Source organism: Carlito syrichta, unplaced genomic scaffold (assembly GCF_000164805.1).
Source record: "Carlito syrichta isolate Samal-C Ts95f unplaced genomic scaffold, Tarsius_syrichta-2.0.1 Scaffold126439, whole genome shotgun sequence".
Taxonomy (NCBI): Eukaryota; Metazoa; Chordata; class Mammalia; order Primates; family Tarsiidae; genus Carlito; species Carlito syrichta.
In genome coordinates this window covers 263,390-280,185 of record NW_007070535.1, presented here as the reverse complement: position 1 = coordinate 280,185, position 16,796 = coordinate 263,390, and positions in this window count along the sequence as shown.

Here is a 16,796-nt window from a genome sequence, read left to right as displayed (position 1 = left end):
TAAGATGTGATTTGCCTAAGAATACCACGTAAAAACACCATTTCTGTTTGTGATAATATGGAACATGTTCAAGGACAATGCATTATTTCTAATTAGAATGACTTTTAGAGAAATGAAAATCAGCTCGCCTGAGGAATTTATTCATCCCATACTTGTTTATTCCATGGGATACCTCTCTCTAATAAGGCCTTAAGTTATGACACATCATAGCTCTCTTATTTTTTATTTATTTTTGACACAATTTTAAAAATAATTTCTGAAGTCAGAAAATGAATTACTTTTCCCTTTGCCAAGGATAAGCTGCATTGCAGTAGGTTCTAGAGAAATCCACTTAGAATGCATTAGTCAGAAGAAATGTTTCTCCAAATCAAGATAATAAGCTCTGAAAATGTAAAATAATAAACCTGAATGTATTATTCCTTATGTAGGAGCATATCTGAATGAAGATAACATAATCTGTGCATATTGATAATATAATTATGGATATGTGCTAGGCTATCAGAGTCTGAGATAAGTTATTTTTGTTAGCAAACTCTATTAATCATCTAGTATTCCTTCAGTTTCAGAGACTGTGGTAAACCAAGACGGGTGCGGCTTCTCACACCTGTAATCCCAGCACTTTGGGAGGCTGAGATAGGAGGATTCCTTGAGGTCAGGCGTTTTGTAGAGACCTCATCTCTAGAAAAAAATGATTAAAAAAATAAAAGCCAGCAAAATCCCAACTTCAGCCATTTTTCAAGAAATTCTGCATATTTAAATAATAGAACGCATTACCCTCTATCCAAAAAACAAACAAACAAGGGTAAGATCTTTCAGAGCATTTAAATAGCAACTTACCTAAAAAAAACCAAACTATTTTCACATAATTTTCAGGGATCTTTCAGGCAATCATGAACAAGGGAATAGTTCTTAAAGGAGGAGATTGGAACCTCTAGTACATATATTATAATAACTTTAGATTGCAAGGTTCCAGGAGCAGAACTTACCCTGAATAGATATGTGGTAGACTAAAATGCTCTTTTGAGGGCTATACTGGGGGAAGCTCCCAAAACTGTAATTCATTTATAAAAAATAGTGTATTTCTTCTTACCTGTTTCAACCTCAGTTATCTTCAAAATATTCTCCGTTGGAGGTGGTACACCAGTTGAGACGCTGGACGCGGGTTGATGTGCTGCTGATAAACTGATTTCTGCTCCTGTCTCAAGCACTATCATCCTTGCAATAGATATACGTCTTTATGGGAAACCTGAGACTTACTTTTTTTTTCTTGAGACCCTAGATGACCTAAATCGCGGGTGTAACAGACAATCTTTTCCAAACACCTTTACTTCAAGCTGGGGTATCTTGTATTAGCCATTAATATTCTAAAACATCAATTTTCTTTTAATATAAAATGAGGAAAAATAGGAAAAATATATCTGTCACTCAGTGTTGCTTTAAAGATTAAAAATTCTCATACGCTAAGAAGGTGCTCAATTTACTATGAATGTAAGATCTTTTTAAAAAGACAACTCCAAAACCCAGAAAGACTTGTGAGTAATATATTTGCAATTCATAATAAGGAATGAGGTTGTTATTTTCTCTTTACCACAGTGTTTTTTTTTTCTTTGTAAACTGCCTCTGGGAGTCAATATAATAATGGTAATTAGCAGGAATAACATGGGGAGTGGCTGGTTGCTTACACTGGTAAAGTTTTCAGAAAGGCAACCAGAACCCAAGAGAAAACTGTTTCAGAAACTTGGACTTGGTTAGCTCCTTCTACTGAATTAAAAATTTAACTTGGCTGGGCACGGTGGCTCAGCCTGTAATCCAAGTACTTTGGGAGACTGAGACGAGAGGAATGCCTGAGCCCAGGGGTTCGAGGTCAGCCTGGGCAACTTGGGGAGACCTCATCTCTACAATAAATCACAAAACTATCCAGGCGTGGTGGCATGCGTCTGTAGTTCCAGCAACTTGGAAGGCTGAGACAGCAGGATCGCCTAAGTCCAGCAGGTCGAGGCTGCAGTGACTGTGAGCGTGCCACTGCACTCCAGCCTGGGTGACAGAGTGAGACTCTGACTCAAAAAAAAAAAAACACAAAAAAACAAAACTTTAACAGCAGCATAGCTGGGAGAATAAGTATATAGTTTTATAGTCAGAATGACATGGTTCGAAATCCTGCCCCACTCACTGTTTAATCTTGGCCAAGTTGTGAGCCTCAGTTTGATCGTTTGCAAAATATAGATATAATACTTATCTTGGGAGTTTAAATTGAAGATTAAGTGAAGAAATTAATAAACGAGAATTGTAGGCTTTCTTTTGGGGAAAGAATCATGTCTGGTATCACCCCAGTGCCCATGGCAAATATTCAGTAAATATTATTACTTAAGAGAATTAATGGATAATGCATGTTGTACTTTTAGCAGTATATCTGGCATGTATTGGCCTCTCAATAAATGGTAAGGATGGTAGTAATAAAAAGATTAACACTGAGTCTCAGAATCTAAAAGAAGAATGTGTGTTAACATTGAATGAAATAGATGTCACACTCATCGTGTGAAAAAAATAAGTGATCTAAATTCACCTGAAGACACAGACCTGTAATAAATGTATACCCGGTGCTCCGTTAGACTGAATGCTCCTTGTGTCATTTATCTTTCTAAGCTTAACCCTCAGCACAATGCCTGGTTCTTAGTAGGTACTCACCAAAGTTTGTAAAATGAATTAATTTACTGCATAGATCCTTGTATCGCTGTAAATATAAAACATTGCAAAAATGCTGTTAACGTTGTTCAAAAAATTCTAGTAATAAGAATTGAAACTCAATCCTTGCAGCAATTTTTCTGTGTGAGGTTATTTGTTTAGTTTGATTTTCAGCATTGTTCGTTTCCTTACTTCCGTCTCCCTGCTGCCATAGTATTTGATGGTTTATCTTGGATCCAAACATGTCCTTGCACAATATGGTGTTATTGGGTATGTGTATGTTTTTAATAAATAAATGATATGGTGCTATAAATCTTACTATCCTTCTCAACTTTATTCACTTCATGCTAGTTATATTGTTTTACTAGCATTAATTGGCTCTAATGCTGTGGAATATTTCATGGCATTTAATCACCACATTTTATCTATGCTCTTCTTAGTATGGATATCAAGATTGCATCTGACTCCTCATAGTCTCAAAAACTAAACTTGTGTAATTTTTTTCTCTGGGGTATAATTCCCAAAGCCTGATCATTGTCTTGGTCTATCTTTGGGTCTGGCATCACACTCTCAGACTGGTCTTTGGTAACAGTTACATATCTGCCTGTTAGGCATGATGGGTTACATTTCTTTACATGCTTGTTGCCATTGGATGTGTTCTCATTTTAACCTTATTCTGATATGATGTTTTTGAATATTTTCTTGTTTTAGTATGCACTTCTCTGATTACTGGTGTAGCTGTGTGTCATTTCACATACTTGTTAGCAATCAAATTTCTCCTTTTGTCTATTGTTTTTTTCTCTGTTGATCAAATTCTTTTTGATTTTTTAGGAATTCCTTGTATATTCTATGTAATAATCCTCAATCAGCTTTAGGTATCACAAATATCTTTTCCCAGTCTGTCATTAGCTGCTGAACTGTCTCAATGGTTCAAGGCAATATTGGATATTCTTGTTATTAATTTGTTAAAATCCAATTATTTTTGCTTAGGGGTTGTGCTTTTGGAGTCATAAGAAATCCTTTTTCACATCAATGTTCCAAAGATAATCTATATTTTCTTCTTTAAGCATTATAATTTTATTTTCATGTATGTTTTTACTCTCGTAAATTTCTGTTTTACTATTTTATTTTATTTATAAGACACATAAACATCAGAAACAATATTGCACATTACTTTCCTTATTTTTGGTGTATCTGGCCCTTTTGGAAAGCAAACCTTATAAAAAAAGACTTTGCTCCCCACTTTATTTCCAAAGCCCATAATGGTCCTGGCACAGGATTTGTTACATAAACTAATTGTTGAACTATTCCACTTAAATGTTGAAAAACCCAGGACCTCTAGATACAGAAATTTTGCCTCTATAATAGGTAATCCAAATCTAACATTTTTAGAAACATTTAATTGGAGGTTAAAATTTTGTGGCTTCTTAGAGCAGCTAAGTAAAGACATTGCCACAGAGAAGAATATTTATGTAGTGCAATACCTATTAATTTAATACAGTTGCCAAGTTATTTAAATATATTAAAAATAGAGACAATAGTCATTCTAATAGGTGTGAAGTGATATTGTAGTTTAATTTACATTTCCTTGATGTTTTGTGATGTTGATCTTTTTTTATGTCTGTTCAGGTCGTTTTTATACATGGTTTTTTGTTTTCTTGTTATTAAGTAGTTTGAAGTCCTTTTACACTTTGAATGTGAGCACTTTATACAATGGATGATTTACAAATATTTTCTCCCAAACTGTGAGCTGTCTTTTCACTTTGTTAATGGTTTCCTTTTCTTTACAGAAGCTTTTGAGTTTGAGACAATTCCACTTGTCTAATTTTGCTTTCCTTGCCTCTTCTTTTAGGGTCATATGGAAGAAATCATTGCCTATGCCAATGCTGCGTAGTATCCCCCCTGGTTTTCTTCTAGTAGTTTTGCAATTCCAGGTCTGACATTTAAGTCTTCTATCCATTTTGAGTTGGTTCTTGTATAAGGAGTAAGATAAGGGTCCAATTTCATTGTTTTGCCTATGGATAACCAGTTTTCCCAACATCAGTAATTGAAGACACTGTCTTTTCCCCATGTATATTCTTGGCGTCTTTGTTGAAAATCAATTGGCTGTAAATGTATGAGTCTATTTCTGGGCTCTCTATCCTATTCTATTGGCAATGTATCTGTTTTTATGCCTGTATCATGCTGTTTTGATTATTGTAACTTTGTAGTATATTTTGAATCTGGTAAGTGTGATGCCTCTAGCTTTGTTCTTTTTTGCCCAAGATTGCTTTGACTATTTGGCATCTTTTATGGTTCCCTACAAATTTTAGAATTAAAAAAATTCTGTGAATAGTGACCTTGGAATTTTGATAGAGATTGCATTGAATCTGTGTAGTGCTTTGAGTAATATTGACATTTTAATAATATTATTTCTTCTAATAAACATAAAATGGTTTTCCATTTGTTTATGTCATCTACAGTTTCTTTTATTAATGTTTTATAGTTTTCAGTATATAGATTTTTCATCTCCTTGATATCAAGTGGTGGTGAGAACATGGAGAAAAGGGAATCCTTGCTTGCTGTTGATGGTATTGTAAATTAATACAGCCATTTTGAAAGACAGTATATATGTTCACCAAAAAGCTAAAAATAGAATTTTGATATGATCCAGCCATCTCACTTTGAGATTATATATATATAAGGGAATTGAAATCAGTATGTTGAAGAGATGCCTGCAATCTTATGTTCATTGCAGCATTGTTTGTAGTAACCAAGAATTGAAAGCAAGTGTCTACCAACAGATAAATAGATTCAAAAGTGGGGTATACAGTGGAACATTATTCAGTGTTAAAAAGAACAAAGTTCTGTCATTGTGACAACATAGATGGATCTAGAGGACGTTGGACTCAGTGAACTTAGCCAGGCACGTAAAGACAAATATCTCATGATCTCACTTGCATGTGAAATCTAAAAATTTGAACTCATAGAAGTAGAGAGTACAATGGTGGTTCCCAGAGTCTGAGCCAGGCAAAGGTGGGGTGTTGGTGGGTGTGTTGGTCAAAAATACAAAAATTTTCAGTTAGACAAGAGGAATAAATTCTAGTGACCAATTGCACAGCAGATGACTATAGTTAATAATAATGTATCATATGTTTCAAAGTTACTGAAATAATGGATTTTAAGTGTTCTCACCACAAAGATATGAAAAGCATGGGAGTGCGATTCACTAGGCTGACTTGTTCATTCTACAATGAACAAATTTATACATTACATAGTATCTCATAATTATATACACTTATTTGTCAATAAAAATAAAATATTTAAAAACAGAGATGCTAAGAGAGATTTTTTCACATTACTTAAGATTGGGATTTGATCTGTTCAAATTACCTACACGAATTCTGACTATATTAGATATGGCAACAATTAAAAAAAATAGTAGCCTCGGATCTCTACACACATTGCACATAAATTCTTTCTGAGCCTGCAATTAAAAGCTAATAAATAGCCGGGCTTGGTGGCTCAGCCTGTAATCCCGCCGGAGCCCAGCAGGTCGAGGCTGCGGTGGCCGGGAGCGGCCACTGCACTCCAGTCTGGGCGACAGAGTGAGACTCCAACTCAAAAAAAAAAAAAAAAAAAAAAAAGCTAATAAATAATTGCATCAGGTAATGTTGTAGCTCCACCTTGGTTCCCTCTTTCCCTTGCACATTTCTGTACCTTCCTTCCCTGACCACTTCTCCAAGCACTTTCTACGTCTTGGTTCTCAGTGTGTTTTCACCAGACCCAGGGCTCTTCTTCAGCAGACTGATCTAGGCCTGCTTTACCCACCGCTGCTTGGCCTACCGCTTTCACGTGCAAGTCTTAAAGCTCAGCTCCTTCTCCTGCAGGATCAAATGGGAGTTACCCGAGGTGGAACTTTTGCCAGAAACTACACCCTTGTTTCTCCTATGACTCATTCTTCTGGGGAACATTTCCTTTAAAAAATTACCTGCATGCTGATTCTAGAGGCAAGATCTGCTTCTTGGGGGATCCTAACCTAACAATTGATGGACTCTAACCAGACTCTCAAGCCTTCTCTTGGGTACTGAAATAGGACAGAAAAGCTCAGTTACACCTCAACTTGACTTGTCTTGCAGAGTTGAAGAACGTAATCCTCTAATGCTAGAAAGAAAGTCAGTTTAGAAATTGTATGGAATAGAGCAAACTCATTCATAATTACAATTTTTTAAATGTTTAAGGCAGCAAAGTTTCCCTTTTAAATTCATTCCATGAGAAAGGAGACTGAAGAGCAAAGAGATAATTAGGAGAAATGGATGTATCAGCAATTCTGCAATGGGAGATACTTTCTTTTAGACCATTAATTTTTTTATATAACAGATGGAATGTTTTAAAGTATTGCTTCTCCTGAATTTTGCCTAGGAAATTAGTTAAAGCTATAAACTACAGGCAAATTGTCAAAAAGATGTGAACTCTTCTAAATGGACACAGCAAACACATGCTTCTTTGACCTCTCTTGGCAAAACTTTACCAAAATAATTCCAAAAGTATTCCCAAATCTGCATTTTTATTGACCAAAGAAGCTGTCATCAAATGTCATTATATCCAGTTTAGCTTTCCTCAGTACATGGTTTAATATTAAACTATTTTTGAACAGGTATATTTGTTGGATTCAAAAAAGTTTCACACATTTCTGTTACCCATCGGCTTGGTTCTCATTCCCACGTCAGTATTCTATGTGTACTGCTAGAGTTTTACAAATGTAAATATGAGCAGATGTAAATATAATTTATTATTCCTTCCAGTGCCCTAATTACCAGGTATAGAGCAAAGTTGATTGTAGCAATGAGGAGTCGTTTCTATGAGATGATAGAGATGACTCTGTAAAGAATATTAAGCAGGATGCTGAGAATTCCTTAGACCTCATTTTTATTTATTTATCTATTTTATTTTAAAGATGTAGGGTACAATTCAGGATTAGGTATACATGTGGTCATCATACAGGTAAAGTTTGGAGTTCCCTTTGGTCTCTGCTTTGCCTGGTTTTGATGTTGTATCCCCTCCACCCCTACCCCAGCAGTCTCCTGCTAGTACCAATCCCTTTCTTATAGTATTATGGTAAACGTGCAGGGTCCACTTATGAGTGAGAACATGTGGTACTCAGTTCTTTGTTTCTGTGATAGGTTACTGAGTATTTCAGACTCTAAATCCATCCAAGTTGCTGCGAAGTCCACTTTGTCCTTCTTTATGGCTGCATAATATTCCATTGTGTCTATGTACCACATTTTAAAAATCCAGTCCAGTTTCAATGGGCAGCACGGTTGGTTCCACGTTTTTGCTGTTGTGGATAGTGTTGCAATAATCATGCATGTGCAGGTAACTTTTGTAGAATGACTTGAGTCCCTCTGGGGATATTCCCAGTAAGGGGGTTGGTTGCTGGATCATATGGACGGTCAATGTCTACTTCTTTTAGAAATCGCCACACTGTTTTCCAAAGAGACTGCACTAGTTTTCATTCCCACCAGCAGTGTAGAAACATTTGCTTTTCTCCGCATCCTTGCCAGCATCTGTAATTGTTTTATTAATCATGGCCATTCTTACTGGGGTTAGGTGGTTATGATTTGCGTTTCTCTGATGATGAGTGAGGCTGAGCACTTTTCCATGCGTCTGTTGGCTGCTCGTATCTCACCTTTTGAGAAGTTAGATTTCATTTTGATCTTCCTGATCAAGTTCCTCTTGTAGCAGTGTCAGTGGGGGAGCAGTTGAGTAGGCTTCTGTTGAATTTCCAAATACACACATATTGGATATTGGCTTCTTATCTAACTTTAATGACAATTAATTCAGATGAAGTCTGTGAATAAGTTTGTCCAGTTTTCAAGTATGAATGTATCCAATTTGTAAGCTTTGACTCCACATGTCACAGTTTTTACTATGTATTTTGTTATATCAATTATAAAGACCAGAGTATACTTTGCATTAACCAAAGTTTCTGTTCTGAGCAAAAGGGAAAAATGCAAATGAATATGACGGGGAAAACATTGAAAGTCTCTTATCCGTAGCCCCTCTAAAGTTGGTCTTGGGTGACTATACACAATGGAGAACTAAACAATATTGAAGAAGGCAAATATTCTTTAGAATATCCCTCCAAAATATTTTTTACATTTTAACTAGGAATTGTTAAGTTATAAGAGTAACACTTGAGTATGTTCTAATTGTTAAAAACAATCAATTATACATAAGAAGCAAAGTTACTCCTTGATTACTTTTCCAGCTATGGATAATTCCATTGCCAGAGGGAGTCACTGAAATCAGTTTTATCTTTTGCCTTTTTCTTTTGTCTAAGAAAAAAGATGATTGGGAGTCCAAAGAGGATTTTTGATAGAGTATTGGTGTTCTGGCATTCTTCCTAACAGCAAGGGTCAAGGTGCTTTCTTTTTCTTTTAGATAAAAGGTCTTGTAAGGAGCCAACCTGGAAAGCTTCCTCTATCCCCTTTATGACCACCACACGTAATTTATGCCTCACAAACTCAGAAGGCGAGTCAGATGAAAGGAGAGAGGCTGCTGTGACTTCAGAATCATCCTACACACTCAGGTACCACAAGGCAAAGCTGTGAAATTTTCTCCTATATCATATCTGATGTGGGCCATGTCAGGAGAAAGTCAGTACGAGTTTACTGGGCTCTTGGCTAAGAGGGTGTATCAGTTAGATTTTGTGATCTAACAAACCAGCCCCAAACTTGGTGGCTAAAAACAGCAAATATTTATCATTTTCATGGGTCACCTGCATTGTGATTCTCCGGTCAGCTAGCAGCTTGTCTGGGGCTAGATTGCCTAGGACAGCAAACTGATGGTTGGCCAGATGCTAGCTGGGTGACGGTGATGTCCTGTCTCTCATCCTCCAACAGGCCAGCTGGGTTGTTCACATGGCAGTGGTAACAGGGACAATTAAAAGTTTCAATGGACAGGTTTTCCTCAAGGCCCTCTATCCTGGAACAATTTCTCAAGGAAAAAATTTCTTTATATTGGTGTTGTATAATTAAATGCAAATTGTATTCCTAAGTTATTTACATTTTTATTATTATTATCAATAATAATAATAAATTCAACATCACTTTTGACATTTATTGGTCATTTATTTGGGAATAAATGGTCAATAGGTCAATTAATTTTTAATTTATTGATTTTTATATATAAGACTAATAACCGACTTTTTTTCTCTATATTATATGTGCATCTGTGTCTGAGATTACAGACAGGTTTCCACTAACTATTGTGCCTCATTCTATCTCTGCTCATATGTCTTACAGCTTTCTTTTATTATTTTAATCATCTGTAATTTGATGTATAAATATTATTAGCGTGATTTATCCTCGTTTATGATTATAAAATGTCTTTATTTTTCTCATTTCATAATTATTGCCTTGAATTCAAGCTTATATGTGTCTTCTTCCATATTCTCATTTTAAACACAGATGTTTTCCAAACTTAGTAAAAATTTGGTAATTTATACTTTCTCATAATTCAGACAAAAATTAAGCTAAACTTTTATTTAATTAATACATTATTTATTCATAGACGACCTACATTAGTTATCAAATTAAACATATTAGGCTTCCAAAATTTCAAGAGGACAAATTTCTAATATCTTAAACTTTATATTTGCAAATGAATGTTTTAGAGCTATGTTTTTTACTAGCCCCAAAACATTTTCTTCTATGACTGAAAGACAAAAATGAACATAGTTAAAGATTTTCAAAGTAACTTTATAATTTAATTATTCATATATTGACACATACTAGAGACACATGTATTGACACATGTCAGAGACATTGTTTATCTGCAACAAGCACTGCACAAAAACTATTAATAAGTTAGTGACAAATTAGTAATATCTATAGAGGGTGCCAAAAACGTATACACATTTAAGAAATTTTTATTTTAGAGATGTGAGTACGATTTAGGGTTAGGTATACAAATGGACATTGTGCAGGTAAAGTTTGGACCTCACTTTGGTCCCCATGTCACTTGGTTTGAGATCAGGTACCCTTACTGATGAAGTGTGTCCTCCACCCCCGCTCCTTCCCCTGGCAATTTCCCGCTACTTATAGTATTATAATAATTGTTCAGGGTTCGATTATGAGTGAGAACATGTGATACTCAGTTCTTTGTTTCTGTGATAGATCACTGAGTATTATAGACTCTAAGTCCATCCAAGTTGCTGCAGAGTTCATAGTTTTGTCCTTTATGGTACACATTTTAAGAAATGAGAAAAAAACTATTAAAATTGTAATACTCAATATATACTGATAACAAAAGATGATACAAATCATGTCTGACTTCTGCGATTACAAGAGGCGCTCAGGGTGGTTTCCATCAGCGTCCAGACATTTCTGATTACAGCGAACTAACAGTAATACAAAGATAACATCTCTTAAAATATGCATCCATGCTTTGGCACTCCCAGTATTTAGAAATATGATCATGATTTGCCAAGCTCTTTTTCTGTGCACTTCCACTGTGCTAAGCATCTTTATGCATTATCTACTTTAATTTTTATAACGATCATATGAAGCAAGTATTTTTATTTTTGTTTCTTATTTTACAGAGAAAGGAATTGAAGCTCAGAGAAGTAAAGTAACTTTGGAATGTCAGCCCAGTTAAGTAGCGGGGAAGGTAGGATTTGGACCTGCTCAGTGTGATGTTAAAGGCTATGCACTTGATTTGTTTTGCTTCTACCCTGACTGTACGTTTCTGAAGAAATGACTTGAATGTCTAAAGGGATCTTAGCTTAGTTAGGAAGAAATATATTTACCAAAAGACAGTGTAACTAAGTATAAGATTTGGATTTTTTGCTCATTCAGGTATATAACGGGTCTTTTGGTTAGGGTGAATTAATAAGCTTTCACTATTCTGAATATTTTTGTATTATGATACTACGATGATTTGATAATTTTTATAATCTGTGTTGTATCTTGATCCTCTAACAGTGCTTATCATTTTTTTTAGGATGAAGAAGTAAAAATTGGAACAATTTTCAGTTTTCAATATAACTAAATTATGCAAACATATAATTTGGGGCCTGATCTGAAACTCAGTTATGAAAGTCTTAGATGGCATGCTTAAATCTGTGGAGGAGGAAGTGGCAGTGCTGGTTTTCACTGGTCCCCACAATCCACAGTGAGGGCGCGGTGAGATTTTATTTCCAAAGCTAAACTTAATAAAGAAAGTAGTAGATTCAGCTCTTTGGGCCACTGGTGCCCTCCACAGGTTAAGTGGATTCTCTACAGCCTTGGATTTCCCTCCTTCAAAAATCCTTTCAGCAGCACTAAAAGGTCCTATTGCATAGTAGCTTCTTTACAGGGCTTTGTTACCCTTATGAGCATAATCAATAAACAGATAAACATTGCCTAGAATATCCTCATTAATACGCCTGGAAGTTGGATAGGTGCTGGTTGGGATGATGGTGATGACACGTCTTCCATCTTTCTGCAGGCTAACGTGGTAGTTAGCAGTCACAGGGAGATTTGAAAATGTCAAAGAATTCTTTGCACCCTGCAATTGCTTTTTCAAAATTTTCTTTATGTCGATGTTACTTAGTGCAACGCAGCACTCTTATTTCAACATTGTAAGTTGTTCAATTCAGCCAGGATAATTTTTTTTTTTAAAGAAAGAAAGTGGAGACACAAGTGCAGATGGCAGAAGTAGTATTTTCTTTAAAATATCTGTTAGAATCTTCAAGTGGCTATGTGGCTTCCTGCAAAGAGTCGTCTATGATGTGCGAGGACAGGAATCAGACTCTGACTTTCTTGAAAATCCACTAGCACATGACGTTGAACACGTTCTTGAACATGAGCCTCAGTGCTGCGTAAAATAGGGTTAATATCTTCCTTATTGGTTTATTGTAAGGTGTAAATAGAATATGAAGTGGATGACATATGCCGGATCCTCTGAAAGCAATTGCTATTACTTGATCAATTAAATTTTAAGGTTGTATGTGAGAACAAAGCAAACTAGGGCAAGGACGGGAGGAAAAAAGCAGCCACAGGAAGAAGGCTGTATTTGGTCCGCTCTTAAAATATATCTCATTAAATGTATCATGCTAAAAAACAGAAAAAGATCACAACATACAAGCACATGCTTCAAGTATAATTATAGAAAAGCCGTTTAGGGTTCTCGTGATGTACTTTCCCCCCCTCTAAATTAGAAACCTGTTTGCAGTCTTTGTTCAGGGTCATGCTTTAACTATTGTTTGTGTTCTTTTTAACATTTTCTTGATGATTTTCTAACAAAGACTAGTTTGGAGCTCCTAAGGTTAGTAAAGCAACAATATCTAGTCCTGTTTCCTCTTCTCTTATGAAGCATAATAATACCCTAATTTCACCAAGGTTTTATTTTTTTAAAGGTTAAATAAAAAATTTGTATAAAAATATCTAGTATTTATCCTGGGTGTGTATTATATTAACTTATTTGACTCTCACAATGATTTTTCAGAGAAAGAAACTGAGGTACCGAGACTTTTAATAAATTGCCAAATAACCTACAATTTGCAAATGCTAGACCCAAATTCACTTTGGACAATCTGATTCCAGGATCTATATGCTTAACTGTTTTCGAAAATTTGTAAATAAAAAATTATTATTTAAATTAAGGTATTACTATTGGAATTAGGTTTTTTTTTTGAGTTGGAGTCTCACCCTGTCGCCCAGACTGGAGTGCAGTAGCTGCTCCCAGCCACCGCAGCCTCGACCTGCTGGGCTCCGGCGATCCTTCCGCCTCAGCCTTCCCAGTAGCCGGAACTACAGGCTGCACTACCACGCCCGGCTGATTTTTTGATTTATTGTAGAGATGAGGTCTCGCTGCCCAGGCGGGTCTTGAGCCCGCGGGTTCAGGCAATCCACTCACCTCAGCCTCCCAAAGGCGCGGGATGACAGGCTGAGCCACTGAGCCCGGCTTAGAATTAGTTTTAATCAGATCATATTTCTTACACTCAGCTAAAATGCTTCTTATATCTTAGGATTCTGGAAATTGCAGTTCAGCCACCATTAAGACCAAAGCAGGACATGATGTTTCTGTTCATTCAGACATATTTGATTTCTTTGGTTGCCTAAGGTTTTCTGCAACTTTATGCCACTAAAGCACCACCTGATGGCAGTGGTACCTTGATGTTTAGGTCAGGAAATGATGTTCAACTATAGTGATTTTTTAAAAGATGAATCCAACTAAACTTTTAAGATACGGTACTTAGGAGACAAGCACACATGACCCCAATATAGATTTGAATTAAATGATTGAGTATATATATTTTTAATAATCTTGAGTCCTGTCAACCCATTCCTACCTTGGAATCATGATTAAAAACCTGAAAAAAATCAAACCAAACTAAAAAGTGACTAACAGAATTTTGTTGTTGTTTTGGCAACTTTAAGGAATACACCTATAACACTTTTTTGATATATCAAACTTAACTTTTAATTTCAGCCTCCCCATCTTCGGAAGTAAGCGGTCACCATTCTCTATCCCTCAGCTAGCCACTTCTGCAACTTCAAACCTTTCTTCACTTGCCGTTAGACAGGAGCATACTAATGTTCCCATTCTCCTCTTCACTTCTTCCCACCCTTGCCATGCTCTTATTTCTGTCAGTTTCATCAAAGTTGAGACATTTCTGTTCTGTCTTAATACAATACTTAAATGCTACATAAGTTGCCCATAATTTTTCACCCAATGACTAAAATCTAAAACATGAATTTGCATCACTACTTTGACCACAAAAATATTGCTCATTTGAAAGACAGGTAGTGCACCATGATTACATTCTTTTCTACCAAGGGAATGTCACAAATCTGTGCCATTAGATGGAAAATGTTCCCAGCATTAGCTACAAATGAATCGTCCTATTTTATGCTAAGACAATTTTTAAATGTTATCATCGGCTGGGCACAGTGGCTCAAGCCTGTAATCCCAGTCCTTTGGGAGACCGAGGTGAGTGGATTGCCTGAGTCTGTGGATTCAAGACCAGCCTTGGTAACATGGTGAGAGCTAGTCTCTACAATAAATAAAAAATTAGGCGTGGTAGCATGCACCTGTAGTTCAGCTACTTGGAAGGCTAAGGTGGAAGGATTGACTGGGCCCAGCAGGTCGACGCTGGGGTGGCTCTGAGTGTGCCACTGCACTCCAGCCTGGACAACAGAGTGAGACTCCAACTCAAAACAGAAAAAAAAAAAAGAAAAAGGAAACTAAGGTGGAATAAATTAATTTTCTAAAATTACCTGACTAGTTAACATGAGCCTAGAATGAATGACTACTCTATCTGAAGTGATTATTTCTTTCCAAATGACAATTGATTTTAAGGTTACCTGATTACTAAAATTTGCTAAAAGAATTCGATTTTGGTGTAATCTGAAGTCACTCAAGTAGATAGAGGCTTAACATGGTATTGTATATTTCAGTGTCTTAACTCTTGTCCTGCACTCATGATATTTTAAACTTATTTTACTCTTCTAGAAAGAGCAGGAAGAAGCTGGAGGCTTTTTAACAAGCAAACCTCAAAATGCCAGGCAGAGTAAGCTTATAACTAATGTAGCTTCTCGTTTCCACTCAGGGATTACCTATCAGGAAAAAAACAACAACAACAAACTTTCTTTTAAGCTTCCTTTAATGAATAATTTATTGAACAACATTTCATTTAATTCTATTGCAGTTAAATTTTAACTAGACTAATGATAACTCTAGGTTGTCATTTTTGTTTTTTAGAGCATAAAGTTTGAACTAATTTACCAAAAAGGACAAAATAAAATAACTTTAGCTTATAAAATAATTATTTCCTATTGATGATAATTAAGTGGAAAGGAACACAGTAAAATATATCAGTGTTTTTGGACACATTTTTTCACGTGTAGAAATGCAAAAGACATTACACAGTAGGTTACTTCACTAATGCCCCTGAGGGTAAGTGACACTGAATGTTTTTGTTAGTCTACCAGCACTGTGGGATTTAAATTTTGAGAAGTAAAGCTACAGATCTGATCTGACCATGACTTTTCAATTGATACTTCATGACAAAATTAAAATTTCATTTTTATCAGAATTTTCCTCTAATATTAATACTTATAAAGGCTTGTTAGGCTTGTATTTTTCAGAGTTAATGCTCTGTCTTTATGAATTTATGAAAAACTAAAAGCTGGAAGTGACTCAAACTCAAGCAACTAATTTTACAATCAATAAATGATTGAGAGTTTACACTGAGAGTGTAAATGGCTTCCTGAAATAGGGCAACAACAAATTACTGTCAAAGTTGGAGGCATCTCACACATTTTTATTATGTTTTTGTTTCACTTGCATTCTGTTCAACATACAAATGTCTCTTTTAACCTCTTTTCTGACACCTAGCTGTTCAGAAATGCTCATTTTAAACTCCAAACATCTGGGGATTTTGCAGATATCTTTCTTTTGTTGGTTTGTGATCTAGTTCCCCTGGCGTTCCATGGTATTGTTTGCATGATTTCATTTCCCTTCGGTAGACAGAGACTTTCTTGGAGGTACAGAATCGTTTGTTTTGGTCACAGCTCTGTGTGTCAACAGAAAGATCAACCTTTTGGCTCGTGTTGGAAGCCACCCACTGGAGGCGTTGCTGACCTTGCTGGGAAGTGGCCCCACACTGCCTGCAGAATCTTCTGGGAAGCTGCCCATAGGTATCTGGGTGTCCCACTGGCCAGTAAACATTGTAAGAATAAGAATTTTTAAAAAGCAACCACAGAGACTGAGAAGCCCCTTTCTTCTGCGGTGCAGGCGCCCTCTCGTGGCATGCTTGACTTCGTGCCAGCTGGAAACAGGTGTACAAGATTCAGTTCCACTAGGACAGACAGGGCAAAGAGGGCCCTTGGAGCTCACAGGCGGCAACACATTGATAACCGGTGCATCTAAAACAGTACCCTTTACATAAACTCTTGCTAAAGTTTATTTTTATTTTTTAACAGAGAAATCTTTTTTTAATACATATCTTTTATTTCAAAATTGTGGGGTACAGTTAAGGGTTAGGTATACGAATATACCTTGTGCAGGTACCCTTGTTGATGAGGTGTGCCTCCTGTCCCCAGACAGATATTGACTACCCTTAATCCCACCTCCCTTTCCCCCCC